Source organism: Sciurus carolinensis, chromosome X (assembly GCF_902686445.1).
Source record: "Sciurus carolinensis chromosome X, mSciCar1.2, whole genome shotgun sequence".
In the NCBI taxonomy this organism is placed as follows: Eukaryota; Metazoa; Chordata; class Mammalia; order Rodentia; family Sciuridae; genus Sciurus; species Sciurus carolinensis.
The window spans coordinates 107,845,911-107,863,814 of record NC_062232.1 but is presented as its reverse complement, the minus strand read 5'-3'; positions in this window follow the sequence as shown (position 1 = coordinate 107,863,814).

The following is a 17,904-nucleotide window of genomic DNA, read 5'->3' as shown; positions in this document are numbered from 1 at the left end:
GTGATTTGTCATCCCATATTTTACCTGGCAACCACAGAAGGGAAGTGGTTATTTATAAGGTACCATGGTTCCCTTTTCTTTCCCACTTTATACACAGATCAGTTTTATCTCCTTTTCTTTTGAATTTCATGGATTTTTATTTGTCTTTTTCCTAATAAATTGCTTGAGGGCAGGGATAATGTCTGATTCATTCACTGCTGTACTGAAGATAATGCCTGCATATAGTAGTTACTCGGTAAATATTTGTTGAATGAAGCATAAAATCTACAGAGGTGAGATACAGGGGTGTCTTGAACACATATTGTTATTTTTGCTTTCCCTTTTGTGTTTCTGAGTCAGAGTAATCTACAGTCTGTGGAGAGATGATTCTAATTAGGGTATCTGATGATTTATGGAAGTTGGGATATTAGGAGGAACTGATCTCCATTGATTAAACTTCCAGTCAAAGGATGACACCTATTAGCTTAAGTGTTCTATTAGTTAGGCCTCTCAGGCAGTGTGGACTGGTCCATTCTCTGCAGCAGCACCATTTACTCCTTGTCTGCATCATTCTACTCTTTTTTTTCCAGAGGGAGACAAAATCAAGTCCTTTGAGAACTGGGCAACCCAGCCTTTCATTTCTTCAGTTATTTGTCAAAGCTTTAGTTTTCCAGAAGCATAAAAGGAAACTTTCTGGCATTCTATGTGTTTTTTGAAGTACGAAATGGTTCATCAGTGAGTTCTTTATGTTAAGTATAGTGAAGAAACCAATTCTAATAACAGTGACTGAACTATATTGGAAGGGGGTTGAATGAAAGTGATTTTTCCTCCAGGAAAGTAGTTAATGTTGAATTTCTTGCCTTTAAACTTGTTATCAGGGAAGAAGGATGCTGAGATATATGGTTTTCTCTGCCATCCCCATAGAGCACAACATATTCCAGAATCATACAGAGTATGACCCATAAAGCCTGAAAGATGTAAGTACAGGGAGAAGGAAAGTCAAATATTGAGGTTGAGAAAGAAAAGGTGAGGAATTATGGGTCAGTTGTGTTTGTGTGTGTGTGTGTGTGTGTGTGTGTGTTGTGTTTGTGACTGTATACATCAACATTAGCCAGAGTTACAGCACTATTTCCTTAGTTTTCCCCCATGAATTTTAGAATGTGCCCTTTAAAATCCAATGTCTCTTTTTTTGAGATGAGCAGCTTGTAATTAATTAGAGACTGCCAGTAGCTAATTGTATCATTATAACTGGGGTGCCTGAGATTTGAGCTGATATCTTGACACACACGTGCAGAAGGCATTCTATCTTTACCTTATGGAAATCACAAATCATCCTGGTTATTTTGGTCCTGATATAGTTTTATATTTCTACATTGGTGTCACCTTGGTTTTCCTGGTTTAGTTTTCTTCTATTTTTATCCCTTAGATTGTTTGCAACATTTGAAAAAGAGAAAAAGCTCCTTATTTGAAATAGAACTGACTAAATTTTGAGTTTGGATCATGGATTTTCATAGCTAATGATATAGGATGGGAGGTAGTTCTTTCTGTGATTTGTGGTGAACTGCTAAAATACCTTGATTGCTAACTTACACCACCCTACCCCCACAATGTGACATTCCATCTGCCTCAATAAATTTCAAAAGACACCATTATTAGACAAAGAGCCATCCCAAGTGTGGATTCTAGATGAGATAATCCTGGATCTTGGCTTTAGAGGTTCCCTTCTGGATCCCCTGAGAAAATAACAACTCGAGCTGATTAGGAAGGACAAAGAATCTCACACAAATACTAAAATAAACTGACCACCCAACCATCATACTAAAAGAATTTTACATATTTCTCCAAGTAATTGATAAACATAAAATTCAAGATGTAGAAAATCTGAACAACAAAAATCACAAGTTTGATAGAGTGGGGACATAAATATATATGATTAGAGAATAGGGATTACTTTGAAGCACACAACAGACTGATCATGTCTTATGCCAGAAAATTTTTAAGAAAACTCTAAGAATGAGTATTATAAAGATTACATATTTAGGAATGGAGTTGTAGCTCAGTGGTGGAGCGCTTGCCTAGCACATGTGAGACATTGGGTTCAATCCTTAGCACCACATATAAATAAATACACAAGATAAAGTTATTGTATTGATCTACATTTAAAAAAAGATTACATATTTAAGTAAGAAACAGCATAAATCCAATATATTTCAAAATTTACAAGCATATTGCTAATTAACTCGAGTCATAGAAGAAATTATAGAAATTAGAATGTATCTAGAACATAATAATGAAGGAAATACTGAATATCAGTGTATGATGGGGGATTACATACCCATATGATTTAAAAGGAAATATATAATCAGTAATATTTATATTAGAAATTAAGAAAGACACTGAAAACTAACAATTTCCTTATCCAACTTAATAAAAAAAACAATAGTAGAATAACAGCAAAGATAGTTTCTATAGGGGAATAATAAGGGTAAGATCAAATATTTAAATGTTCAGATACTATATAAACTAATCCTTCTGAATACTTATTGAATGTTAAGGTTATTTTAAGAGTTTCCATTTAAAATATTCATACAGAACTCCTGGGAGTATGCCACCAGGCATCCCTTTTTAAAAGTTTCCTAAGATGATTCTAGTTTGTAGAAAGGGTTGAGAGCCACTGAATAGGGAGGATAAACAAAGACAAAAGTGGTATTTTTAAAAGGACTAAAATATTATTAAAACTCTGGCAGTACTAATCAAGAAAAAAGTTATATCACTAAAAGCAATAAAAATAAAGAAAAATTGGATGAAACTATAGATTTAGTTGATACTAAAATGAAATTACAATGTGAATAAACTCACAACAATGTATTTGAAATTTAGATGAAAGGCAGAATTTTTATAAAGGTAAACAGACTCATGTAGAAATAGAAATTTTGAGTTATTAGTTTAAAAATTCTCCAAAAGCAAACATGCCTGACCCACGATTTATGAAATATTTAAGCACATATAATTCTAACAGAGAAAATAGAATAAGGAGGAATACCCCAAACTCATCTCATGAGGCTATTAATAACCTTGTCTAAAAAGCCAGATAAGGATGATATAAGGAAAGAAAATTATAGATTGTTCCACTCATTAACATAGGTATGAGAATTTGAAAAAAAATCAGAAAACTGAATCAAGCAATGTATGATAAGCATAATACATCATAAGTTTTTCTAGGAATTTAATATTAGTTCTTTTAATATAATTTACCACTATCAGTTTAAGGAATTAAAGCCATATTATTGATCATACAAATATATGCAGGAAAGAATTAAATTAAATTTAACATCCATCTATAGCAAAAACTGTTAAGATAAAAAGCTCTTAGCATACACAAGAATATTTTCTTTACGTGATAATGAGTTTCTGCAAAATACCTTTACCAAAACTTATAACTAATTATATACCATTAGAAGCATTCTTTTAAAGTCTGAAACAAGACAGGTTCAGCTTGTGATCACCATTTTCTATCCTGGGCATTAAAATAAAGCACAAGAATAAAGTTATATGAATTGAAGAGATAAAAATAAAAATGTCTTTATTTGCAAGTAACAGTTATCAACTCAGTCATTTGCAAAAGAACAACATATTTTTACAATTAATAAGAAGATAACAAGATTGTTGAACACAAGATCAATATCCAAATGTCTAGACACCTGCATTTTCAGACACCAACAAAATATAATTAATTACCATAAAGCACCTGATATTCATGGAAGATTGCAGATTAGAGGAAGGGTTTACTCAGTAGTTCCTCAGCTCAAGATTATAAGTGGAAAAACTGCTCCTTAGTGAGTTGGGTGACTAAGGAAATTCACTGAAATTCAACATCAGACAGTAAAATAGTCACAGAAACACAGAAATTTGGAAACTTTGAACACAAAATAAGAAATTATATGTTAGAGATATGCATAGTGGTACATAATTAGTTATAAGTTTTGGTAAAGGTGTTTTGCAGAATCTCATTTTCAGGTGAAGAAAGTATGTCTGGCCTTGGCATTAGTGTAGCTAACCCCTGAAGAAGGGAAGAGAAGCATAGATAGAGTAAGAGGAAAGTGCAGTGAATAAAATTGGCTTTTGGGAACTTGTGGAATAGAGAGAGAGGCTGATCTTAACCTACCAAGAGGCAGTGGAAGAAGTTGTTGAGTGAAAAGTAATTAAAATTACTTAGTGTATGGGCAGAGATTCCTGCAGGATCCAGAAGTTCAGAGTGGTGAGAACCAGTTTCAAGGAGTTGCATGGCAGTGAGCCAAGATAGGAGATAAGTAAACTCATAAACAAAGTTACAAGCCTGGTCCAGTAGTCACCTATTGTAGGGTAAAGAATGTTCCTGGATCAGCATGATTGAAATAGGTACAGAGAAGACTATGCCTAGGATGATTGGAGCTGGGGATACCTAGGAGAAAGAGCCCTCTTTATTGTTGGTGATCCATAGGAGCAACTGTGAAGACATGAGTAAGTGGTTACGCAGGCATATCTGCACTCCAGGTCTGACCCTGCCTGGGTAATACGCATCTATGGTGGTAGAATATGTGAACTATGTTAAGGTTTAAACTCCTCACCCTAAAAGAGGAAGTTTCAGGAGGTTCCTGAGACCCAAACATCCAGCAGAGATCAGCATCTGACAGCAATAGGAGTTATATAACAAATCTCAGATACCCACTTATATAGTTCTAAAGTCAGCCAAGACTAAATTCCCAAGTGCTGGAACTTCTAACATAGAACTCTGTACCAGCCCCTCTATGGTAATACCTCATTTGACATCACTTTACAATCTATCTCATCCTATACTGGGAGAGGGAATACTTAGAGCTATTACAACCAGCTTTGGCTCTGGGACACAATGCTAGCCAATTGGTGAGAAACATGAAGAAGTTAAACTTAACAACCCCAGACCTTGTCCAGAAGGTTACATAGCCCCCTAAAATAAATAAAAAGAATGACACAACAGCAGCATATGGAAGGGGATGAAATTCCAGAGAAAGACTATAAAAGAATGACTATTGAAATGCTCAGTGAACTAAAAGATCTGAAGAATGAATTAAGAGAAAAATACAGGAGGTGAAAGAACATTTCAATAAGGAAATAGAGATACAGAAAAGAAAATAATCAGAGCTCCTGGAAATGAAAGACATAATTAATCAAATTAAAAATTCCCTTGAAAATATCACCAACAAATCATATTGTCTAGAAAAGAGAACATCAGGCCTTGATGCCAGGGTGTATGAACTTTAATAATGAGTATGTAATAAAGAAAAAAATAAAAGAACATTATCAGAATATACAAGACCTCTTTGGCAATATCAAGAGAGTCATTAGTATAAAGGAGAACATGGAGATACAAGCTAAAGGCATTAAGAATGTGTTCAGTGAAATAATAGCAGAAAACTTTCTTTGCCTTAGAAATGAGATAGACATCAACATACAGGAGGCATATAGTTTCCCAAATAGACAAGTTCTAAAAAGAACCTCTCCAAGACCTAATCAAAATGCCCAAAAGAAAATAAGGAAAGAATATTAAAAACTGCAACAGAAAAACGTCAGATCACATTTAGAGGCAAACCAATAAGGCTCACGCTGACTTCTCAAATCTGATCCTAAAATAAAGGAGGGCATGGAATGAGTTATTCCAAGCTCTAAAGGAAAACAGTTGCTAGTCAAGATTGCTATATCCAGCAAAGCTATCTTCAGAATACATTTAGAAATAAAATCCTTCTATGATAGGGATAAACAAAAAGAATTCATGACCACTAAGCCATCACTAAAAAGAATATTCAAAGATATGCTGCACACAGAAGAACTCACAAACAAACTCCTAAACTCACAAATAGCTGAAACTTACTAGGGAAACAACTAACTAAATGAAAATAAAGACTGAATGAAATACAGCCAAAGAAACAAAATGGCAAGAAATAACAAATATCTATTCATAAGGACACTGGATCCAAATGGTCACAGCTTCCCAATTAAAAGAAATAATTTGTCAGAACAGATTGAAAAACAAACTCTAACTATATGCTGCTTACAAGAGACTCATCTTATAGGCAAACACACACAAAGGTTGAAAGCAAAAGGATGTAAAACATATTCCATGTATTTGGAGTTCTTTTCCAAAATATATCATATTCTAGATCACAATATAAATCTTAACAAATTGAAAAATACTAAAGTAATCCCACATGTAATATCAGATCATAATAGAATGGAACTAGAAATCTACAGCAAGTAAAATTATAGAAAATACAAACACATGGAGTTTGAGCAATTTTTTAAAAATAATGTTGTATAGAATAAATGAGAGATGAAATCAAGAAATTCATAGAAACTAATGAAAAAAAAGATTAAAAATTTATCAAAATCTCTGGGAAAGTATGAAGGCAGTTCTAAGAGGAAAGTTTATAGCATTGAGCTCCTTCATTAAAAAAAATATAGAAAAATCCCAAATAAATAATCTAATGCTACACCTCAAGACCTTAGAAGGGAAAGAAGAAACTAATGCCAAATTCAGTAGAAAACAGAATATAATTAAGTTACAAGCTGAAATTAATGAAATTGAGAATAAAAAATGTACAGGATTAATATAACAAAAGGTGATTCCTGGAAAAGATAGACACAATTGATTGAACCCTGACCCAATTTAGAAAAAATAGAGATGAAAAAAGAGATATTAATACAGATAATTCTGAAATCCAGAGGATCATTAGAAACTGCTTTTAACATTTATGCTCCAATAAGCTGGAAAATGTAGAAGACATTGACAAATTTCTAACACACATGGCATGCCCAAATTGAATCAGAAAGATATAGAAAACCTAAAGAGGTTAATATCAAACAATGACATTGAAACACCAATTAAAAGTCTTCCAACAACAAAAACAACAAATTCCATGAAAAGATGGATTCTCAGCTGAATTCAACCAGAATTTTAAAGAAGAATTAATACTATTCTTCTTCAAATTATTCCATGAAATAGAAAGAGAGAGAAACATTCACAAACACATTCTATGAAGACAGCATAACCCTGATACCAAAACTAGAAAAAGACACATCATGGAAAGAAAACCATAGACCAATATCCCTGATGAACATAGGTGCAAAAATCCTTTATAAAACATTAGCAAACCACATTCAGAATTAAATCAAGAAGATAATACTCCATGATTGAGTTAGTTTTATCCCAGGAATGCAAAGTTGTTTTGACATACACATACCAATAAATGTAATTCACCAAATAGATTGAATTAAGGACAAGACTCATATGACCATCTCAATAGATGCAGAAAAGTCCTTTGACAAAGCCCAGTACCCATTCATGCATAAATCACTAGGGACAGAAGAAACCTCAACAGTTCAAGGATATTTATGACGAAACCAAAACCAACATTATGCTGACCAAAGAAAAACTAAAATCAGGGGGAGATTCAAGATGGCGGACTAGAGGGTGGCTACATTTCATGTTGCTCCAGGACTCAGGATTCAAAAGAGGAGATAATGAGAGACTTGGGACCAACTCAAAGCCGCCAGGTGAGTCTCTCCCGTTGGGGAGGTGTCCCGGATGGGGCGGTGGTCCTGGAACGCAGGGGATTTTGTAAAGTAGAGCTGCCCGGTGAGACACCCCTCCCCCGCTGGAGCAGTGAACTTGGACAACTAGGATCATCGTAGAGGTGGCTGCTCAGCACAGCGCTTGGACTCGGAGCAACCACTAGGGCTCCGGGCGGCTGCCCAGAGGAGGAGCTGCGCGGCGAGCTGTTTGAACTCAGAGTGACCGCTCCTGAACACTGGGGGGCTGCCCGGAGGAGGAGGAGGAGCAAGGTGGGTCGCTTGGACTCAGAGTGACTGCACCAGAGCTCTGGGCGGCTGCCCAGAGGAAGAGGCGAGTGGTGAGTTGTTTGGACTCAAAGCAACCACTCCTGACACCAGGGGGGCTGCCCTGAGGAGGAGTGCGGTGGGTCTCAGAGCGACCACTCCTGAACACCTGGAGGGCTGCCCGGAAGAGGAGGAGGAGGCGTGCAGCGAGTCGCTTGGACTCAGAACGACCACTCCTCAACACCCGGGGGGCTGCCCGGAGGAGGAGGAGGAGTGCGGCAGGTCACTAGGACTTGGAGTGACTGCCCAGGGTTATGGGCGGTTGGCGGGAGGAGGAGGCGTGTAGTGAGTTGCTTGGACTCCTAGTGACCGCACCGGAACACCTGCCAGCTTCCCGGAGGAAGAGGCGTGCGGCGGATTGCTGGGACTCGGAGCAACTGTACAGGGCTCCAGGTGGCTGCTCAGAGGAGGGGTCGCATAGCCAGGCGATTAGGTGCAGAGAAGGGTCCCAGGACCTAGGAGGCTTCTTGGTGGAAGAGCCGCATAGAGACAAGCTGAGGAGTGGAGAGAAATTTCCAGGACTGTGGGCAGATTCTCTGAGGAGGGGCAGCCTAAGGAGACTTGTCTATGAAGGGCGAGGCTCCCAGGCCCAGGAGGTAGGTCCGGGCCCCTGGGAACGTGGCAGAGGAAGGCGGCCCAGCCCAGGTGGTAGTTGTGGATTGAGGGGAACCTCTAGTAGGGGAACTGATCAGCGAGACCTCCCCACTGGGTGAGTCTTCCCTGTTGGGTGAGGTTTTCCCTCAGGAAGGTAAAATCAGAGTCACAGGCCCAAACAGGACTTGCCTCAGACCGCAGCCTAGTTTCCCTTTGGAAGACCATTGGTCAACAAGTGGAGGCACCTCTGCCCACGAGCAGGGAATATACCCCACCTGAGGGTCACCACCCTAGAGAGGAAGCTTCCTTGTGGAGCACCGCATTATCAACTTCCTCCAAGACTGCAGGCTACTGAAGGATAAGAGGGGATATACTAGAAATCTTCAGGGACATTATAAGTCAATAGAGGAAATCTGCAATATCTTAATGACCCACTGATTCCTGAACAATATGAGAAAACAAGGGAAGAAAATGCCCCAAACAAATCTAGATGTTACATCAATAAAATCCAATGACAGCATGGCAGAAGAAATGACTGAAAGGGATTTCAGAATGTACATAATTAAAATGATCAGGGAAGCAAATCATGAGATGAAAGAGCAAATGCAGGCATTGAATGATGAGATGAAAGAGCAAATGCAGGCATTGAATGATCGCACCAATCGACAGTTAACAGAGCAAATACAGGAAGCAAAAGATCATTTCAATAAACAGTTAGAGATATTGAAAAAAAACCAAACAGAAATCCTTGAAATGAAGGAAACAATAAACCAAATTAAGAACTCCATAGAAAGCATAACCAATAGGATAGAACAGCTGGAAGACAGAACTTCAGATATTGAAGACAAAATATTTAACCTCGAAAACAAAGTTGAACAAACAGAGAAGATGGTAAGAAATCATGAACAGAATCTGCAAGAACTATGGGATATCATGAAAAGGCCAAATTTGAGAATTATTGGGATTGAGGAAGGCTTAGAGAAACAAACCAAAGGAATGAACAATCTATTCAATGAAATAATATCAGAAAATTTCCCAAATCTGAAGAATGAAATGGAAAATCAAGTTCAAGAGAATGGACTCCAAATACACAAAATTACAGCAGACGCACATCAAGTCACATTATTATGAAAATAACTGACATACAAAATAAAGACAGAATTTTAAAGGCTGTGAGAGAAAAGAACCAAATTACATTCAAGGGGAAACCAATACAGATATCAGCAGATTTTTCAATCCAGACCCTAAAAGCTAGAAGGGCCTGGAACAACATTTTTCAAGCCCTGAAAAAAAATGAATGCCAACCAAGAATCTTATACCCAGCAAAACTTACCTCCAAATTGGACGATGAAATAAAATCCTTCCATGGTAAACAAAAGCTAAAAGAATTTACAAAAAGAAAGCCAGCATTAGAGAACATTCTCGACAAAATATTCCAAGAGGTAGAGATGAAAAACAAAGAAGCAAATCAGCAAAGGGAGGAATTATCCCAAAGGAATTGTCAAATAAAGGAGGAAACAAGTCATGTCAAAAATAAATAAATAAATAAATAAATAAATTAATAAAATTGAAAAAATGAACCAAGTGACCAGGAATACAAATCATATCTCGATAATAACCCTGAATGTTAATGGCCTGAACTCATCAATCAAAATACATAGACTGGCAGAATGGATTAAAAAGAAAGATCCAAAAATATGTTGCCTGCAAGAGACTCACCTCATAGAAAAAGATACCCATAGACTAAAGGTGAAAGGATGGGGAAAAACATACCATGCACATGGACTCAGCAAAAAAGCTGGAGTATCCATCTTCATTTCAGATAATGTGGACTTCAAGCCAAAGAGGTCAGAAAGGATAAAGAAGGACGTTTCATACTGCTTAAGGGAACCATAAATCACGAAGATGTAACAATCATAAACATCTATGCCCCAAACAGTGGCTCATCCATGTATGTCAAACAAATCCTTCTCAATTTTAGAGACCAAATAGACCATAACACAATAATACTAGGTGATTTTAACACACCTCTCTCACCACTTGACAGATCTTCCAAATGAAAATTGAACAAAGAAACCATAGATCTCAATAACACAATCAATAATTTAGACTTAACAGACATTTATAGAATATACCATCCAACCAAAAGCGAATACACTTTCTTCTCAGCAGCACATGGATCCTTCTCTAAAATAGACCATATATTATGCCACAAAGCTAATGTCAGCAAATACAAGAAGATAGAGACACTACCTTGTATTCTATCAAATCATAATGGATTGAAGTTAGAAATAAATGAAAGAGTAGAAAACAGAAACTACTCCAACACCTGGAGATTAAACAATATGCTATTATATGATGAATGGATAACAGAAGATATTAGGAAGGAAATTAAAAAATTCTTAGAGGTAAATGAGAACAAAGAAACATCATATCAAAATCTCTGGGACACTATGAAAGCAGTACTTAGAGGAAAATTTATTTCATGGAGCACATTCAATAAAAGAAGTAAAACTCAACAAATAAACGACCTAACACTACAGCTAAAAACCCTAGAAAAAGAAGAACAGACCAACACCAAAAGTAGTAGAAGACAGGAAATAGTTAAACTCAGAGCAGAAATCAACGAAATTGAAACAAAAGAAACCATACAAAAATTGACAAAATAAATAGTTGGTTTTTATAAAAAATAAACAAAATTGATAAACCTTTAGCCACACTAACAAAGAGAAGAAGAGAGAAAACACAAATCACTAAAATTCGGAATGAACAAGGTAATATCACAACAGACCCGAATGAAATACACAACATAATTAGAAACTATTTTGAAAATCTATACTCTAAGAAAATAGAAAATTTCGAATACATCAACAAGATTCTAGAGACATATGAGTTGCCTAAACTGAATGAGGAGGACATACACAATTTAAATAGACCAATTTCAAGTAATGAAATAGAAGAAGTCATCAAAAGCCTACCAACAAAGAAAAGTCCAGGACCAGATTGTTTCTCAGCCGAGTTCTACAAAACCTTTAAAGAGCTCAGTCCAATACTTCTCAAAGTATTCCGTGAAATACAAGAGGAAGGAACCCACCCAAAATCATTCTATGAAGCCAATATCACCCTGATACCTAAACCACACAGAGACACATCGAGGAAAGAAAATTTCAGACCAATATCCTTAATGAACATGGACACAAAAATTCTCATCAAAATTTTAGCAAATCGCATACGAAAACATATTAAAAAGATAGTGCACCATGGTCAAGTGGGTTTCATCCCAGGGATGCAAGGTTGGTTCAACATCAGGAAATCAATAAATGTCATTCACCATATCAACAGACTTAAAGTCAAGAATCACATGATTATTTCAATAGATGCAGAAAAAGCATTTGATAAAATACAGCACCCCTTCATGCTCAAAACACTAGAAAAAATTGGGGTAGTGGGAACATTCCTAAACATTGTAAAGGCCATCTATGCTAAGCCCATGACTAATATCATTCTAAATGGTGAAAAACTGAAAGCATTCCCCCTAAAAACTGGAATAAGGAAGGGATGCCCTCTTTCACCACTTCTATTCAACATCGTCCTTGAAACTCTAGCCAGAGCAATTAGACAGACCAAAGAAATTAAAGGGATACGAATAGGAAAAGAAGAACTCAAACTATCCCTATTTGCTGATGATATGATTATATACTTAGAGGAACCAGGAAATTCCACCAGAAAACTTTCAGAACTCCTAAGTGAATTCAGTAAAGTATTGGGATATAAGATCAGTACACATAAATCTAATGCATTTTTATACATAAGTGATGAATCTTCAGAAAGAGAAATTAGGAAAACTACCCCATTCACAATAGCATTGAAAAAAATAAAATACTTGGGAATCAATCTCACAAAAGAGGTGAAAGATCTCTACAATGAGAACTACAGAACACTAAAGAGAGAAATTAAAGAAAACCTTAGAAGATGGAAAGATCTCCCATGTTCTTGGATAGGCAGAATTAATATTGTCAAAATGGCCATACTACCAAAAGTGCTATACAGATTCAATGCAATTCCAATTAACATCCCAATGACATACCTTACAGAACTAGAGCAAGCAATCATGAAATTCATCTGGCAGAATAAAAAATACAGAATAGCTAAAGCAATCCTTGGCAGAAAGAGCGAAGCAGGGGGGTATCGCAATACCAGATCTTCAACTCTACTACAAAGCAATAGTAACAAAAATGGCATGGTATTGGTACCAAAATAGACAGGTAGATCAATGGTATAGAATAGAGGACATGGACACAAACCCAAATAAATACAATTTTCTCATAGTAGACAAAGGGGCCAAAAATATGCAATGGAGAAAAGATAGCCTCTTCAACAAATGGTGCTGGGAGAATTGGAAATCCATATGCAACAGAATGAAATTAAACCCATATCTCTCACGATGCATGAAACTAAACTCAAGATGGATTAAGGACCTCGGAATCAGACCAGAGACCTTGCATCTTATAGAAGAAAAAGTAGGTCCAGATCTTCAACATGTCGGCTTAGGACCAGAGTTCCTCAACAGGACTCCCATAGCACAAGAAATAAAAGCAAGAATCAATAACCTGGATAGATTCAAACTAAAAAGCTTTCTCTCAGCAAAGGAAACTGTCAGCAATGCGAAGATAGAGCCTACAGAGTGGGAGAAAATCTTTGCTAATCATACTTCAGATAGAGCACTATTCTCCAGAATCTATAAAGAACTCAAAAAACTCTACACCAAGAATGCAAATAATCCAGTCGACAAATGGGCTAAGGAATGAATAGACACTTCACAGGAGAAGATGTACAAGCAATCAACAAACATATGGAAAAATGTTCAACATCTCTAGTAATAAGAGAAATGCAAATCAAGACCACTCTAAGATTCCATCTCACCCAATTAGAATGGCGATTATCAAGAATACAAGCAACAACAGGTGTTGGCGAGGATGTGGGGAGAAAGGTACACTCATACATTGCTGGTGGGGTTGCAAATTAGTGCAGCCACTCTGGAAAGCAGTGTGGAGACTCCTTAGAAAACTTGGAATGGAACCACCATTTGACCCAGCTATCCCACTCCTTGGCCTATACCCAAAGGACTTAAAATCAGCATACTACAGAGATACAGCCACATCAATGTTCATAGCTGCTCAGTTCACAATAGCCAGATTGTGGAACCCATCTAGATGTCCTTCAATTGATGAATGGATAAAGAAACCATGGTATATGTATACAATGGAATATTACTCAGCCATAAAGAATGATAAAATTATGGCATTTGCAGGCAAATGGATGAAATTGGAGAATATCATGCTAAGTGAGATAAGTCAATCTCAAAAAATCAAAGGACGAGTGATATTGCTAATAAGTGGATGATGACACATAATGGGGGGGTGGGAGATTTTGCTGTTAGGGTTAGAGTTAGGTTAGGGAGGAGGGCAAGAATGGAGGAAGGAAGGACTGTATAGAGGGAAAAGAGGGGTGGGAGGGGTGGGGGGAAGGGAAAAAATACAGAATGTATCAACCAACATTACCCTATGTAAATTTATGAATACACAAATGGTATGCCTTTACGCCATGTACAAACAGAGAAACAACATGTATCCCATTTGTTTACAATAAAAAAAGAAAAAAAAACCTAAAACCATTCCTTTAACATCAGAAATAAGACAAGTGTGTTCATTTGCACAACTTGTAAGTCAATATAGTTCTTGAAACTCTAGTCAGAGCAATGAGACAAGTAAAGAAAATTAAAGGGTACAAACAGGAAAAGATTAAATCAAATTATCCTTGTCTGCTGACTCAAAAAAAAAAAACTCCACCAGCTTTAATTGTCTAAAGCTGATAAATAAATTCAGTAAAATAGAAGGATACATGATCAACATCCATAAACCATTAGCTTTCCTATATTGTAATAGTGATTCTGCTGAGGAATGAATCAGGGAAACTCTCCTATTCACAATAACCTAAAAATATACTTATAAGTTACTCTCACCAAGGTGGTGAAAGACCTTTAAAATGAAAAATATAGAATGCTGAAGAAAGAAATTGAAGAAGCCATTAGATGATGGAAAGACCTCTCATCTTCTTGTATAGGAAGAATTAATATGTCAAAATGACCATACTACCAGAAGTGTTATACAGAATCAGTGCAATCCCCATGAAAATACCAATGCCATTCATGACAAAACTGGAAACAATTCTAAAATTCATTTGGAAGAGTAAACAATTGAGAATAGCCAAAGCAATCTAGAGCAAGAAGAGTGATGCTGGATACATCAGAATACCTGATCTCAAGTTATACTACAGATTTATAGTAACAAAACAGCATGGTATTGGCATCAAAATAGTCTTGAAGACACATGGAACAGAATAGAAGACAGAGACAAACCCTCACAGTTATAGTTACCTGACACTAGGTAAAGGTGCCAAAATCATGTTTGAGAGACGCCCCCCCCCCTTTTTTTTAAGGTTTTCTGTTTTTTATTTTTTTTAGCAAAGAAAAAATTAAAATTTATATGGAAATGCAAAGGACCTAGAAATAAGCAAAACAAATTTGAAAATGAACAACAAAGAGTATTTACACTACATGATTTCAAAACTTATTATAAAGCTATAATTATCAACACAGTATGATGTTTGTAAAAGAAAAAACCCAAATAAGCAAAAATAATCTGCAACAAATGTTGCTGGGACAAACTAGATATCCATATGTGGAAGAATGAAACTAGATCCCTTTCTCTTACTCTGCACAAAAGTCAACATAATGTGTATATATATCAAAGACTTTGAAATTAGACCAGACACTTGGAACTGCTAGAAGAAAACAGAGGGTCAACACTCCAACATATTGGTGCAAACACTAACTTCCAAGACCCCTTAAGCTCAAGAAATAAAACCCAGAACCAAGTACTGAGATGATATACAACTAAATAGCTTTTACACAGCAAAGGAAACAATTAAGTGTCTACGGAATGGAACTGAATGGGAGAAAAATCTTTGCCAGCTACTCCTCTGACAGGGAATTAATATCCAATATATACAAAGAACTCAAAAAGCTTAACCAAATAAATAAATAAAACCTAAAAAAACTTAATCAATGTACAGAAGAACTAAATAGACACTTCTCAAAAGAAGAAATACAAATGACCAATAAATTTATGAAAAACTGTAAAAATGTTCAATATCCCTAGCAATCAGGGAAATGAAAATCAAGACTACCTTGAGATTTTATCTCACTCATATTAGAATGGTGATTATGAAGAATTCAAATAATAAAAAATGCTAGTGAGAATGTGGGGGAAAATTTAGTCATATGTTGTTGGGACTGCAAATTAGTACAACAACTCTAGAAAGTAGTATGGAGATTCCTCAAAAAATTAGGAATGGAAATACCATATAACCTAGTTATCCCACTCTTCAGTATGTCTCCAAAAGAACTAAAATCAGGATACTATAGTGATAAAGTCATATCAATATTTTTAGCAGTGAATTCACAATAGTCAAGTTATAGAATCAGTCCAGGAGAATGGAAGAAGGAATTGTGGTATATAAATGTAATTGGATCTTACTAAGCCATACATAACGATGAAATTATGATATTGGTCAGTATATGGATAGAAATGGAGAACATCATGTTCAATGAAATAAGACACTCAGGAAATTAAGGGTTGCGTGTCTTCTTTCACATGCAGAAGTTAGAACAAAGTAAGGGAAAAAGTGTAGGGGATCAAATGTCATAAAGACAGAGGTAAAATAAGATGATCAGAAGATTGAGGAGTAGGGAGGAGAGATGGGAAATCAGAAGAAACAGGGAATGGATTTGTAAAATTATACTGTATGCATTTGTAAATGTACCACAATGAATTCCAAAAAATTAAAAAGTAAAGTTGCCATTTAAAATACTGACAAAATCTTGAATTGAATCTTATTAATGTATTTATGGGGAAATTTTAAAACTCACTTTTGTAGATAACTTAATTCTTTCCAAATTGTTCAAGTCTAATAAAAATTCCAGCAATATTTTTCATTGAAATTAAAAAGTTGAATTTAAATTCATATTGAAGAATATGTTATAGATGGTGATGTTGAAAAAATGTTAGGGATATTCAAGGTACTTTTCATGAATACAGGCAAGAATGTGGAGATTATATGTTTCCCATACATCAAGACTTATTAATAGTGCAGTAGTTAGAAACTTTATGTATCAGTACAGGTAACCACATAAACAAGTAGAACAGAAGATTCAAAAATAAACCCAGACTCAAATCTTGATCTGTGCCAAAGCTACTAGTAGATTGCTGAGGAAAAAGGGAAAGAAGGAATGGGGCTCTTCAGTTAAAGGTGCTAGAACATTTGATTATATACATGAAAATAAATTAGATCTCATATCATTCACAAAAAAATCTAGTTAGATTAAAGACTTAAACAGGTAAAGGATAATTTTGAAACTCACAGAAGAATATATAGATTATTTTTTACTTTGATATGGGAAAGGATCTATTCATCAAGACAAAACCTACGAACCAGAAAGAAAAAAAAAATGATGAATTTCATGAAATTAAGAACTTTTGATCATTGGAGAGATACCAGTAAGATGGCTAAATATGAGTTTCTACAATGCTTCCTAACATACACACAGAGAATATTCCATCTTACACCAGCAAAATACACATTATTTTTAAAATTATTTAAATTTTTTTCATTTTCTTATTTGTTACACATTATTTTCAAGCAGAAAAGGAATATTGTGTAGGGTAATTCATATTCAAAATTTTTAAGAAGATTGAAATCATATAGTCTCTTTTCAGACAATATTTTCATAAATCTATAATTAGTAACGAAATTGGAAATTGGAAAAAAACACAAATATGTGGAAAGTAAATGATACATTCTTGATGTATTAATGAATCAAAGAAGAAATCAAGATGGGGAAATGCAATAGGAAGGATAACAAAGAAATTAAGAGGGACTTTTAGGGACTGGGAAGTTGGGGAATATGGAAAGGGGAGAGGCAAAGAGTAGAAGGGTTTATGGATATAATTGATGCAATATGAATATATCACAGTGAATCCCATCAAATTTTACAACTCATATGTGTTGGTAGGTATAATTTTGAAAAATGCCCATTGGGAAAAACATCAAAAGGGAAATTTAAAAATTCTTTGGGCAAACAAAAGAGAAGCACAACACACTACAACATATGGAATGCACCAAAATAGTTTTAAGAGAGAGGGTTATAGTTATACATGGGTACAATAAGAAAAAAAGAGATAGATCTCAAATAGGAAACCTAATTTTGTACCTTGAAGAATTAGAAAAATTACACAGCCTAATGTGAGTGCTAGAAATAAATAATAAACATCAGAATGAAAATAAATGAAATAAAGAGTA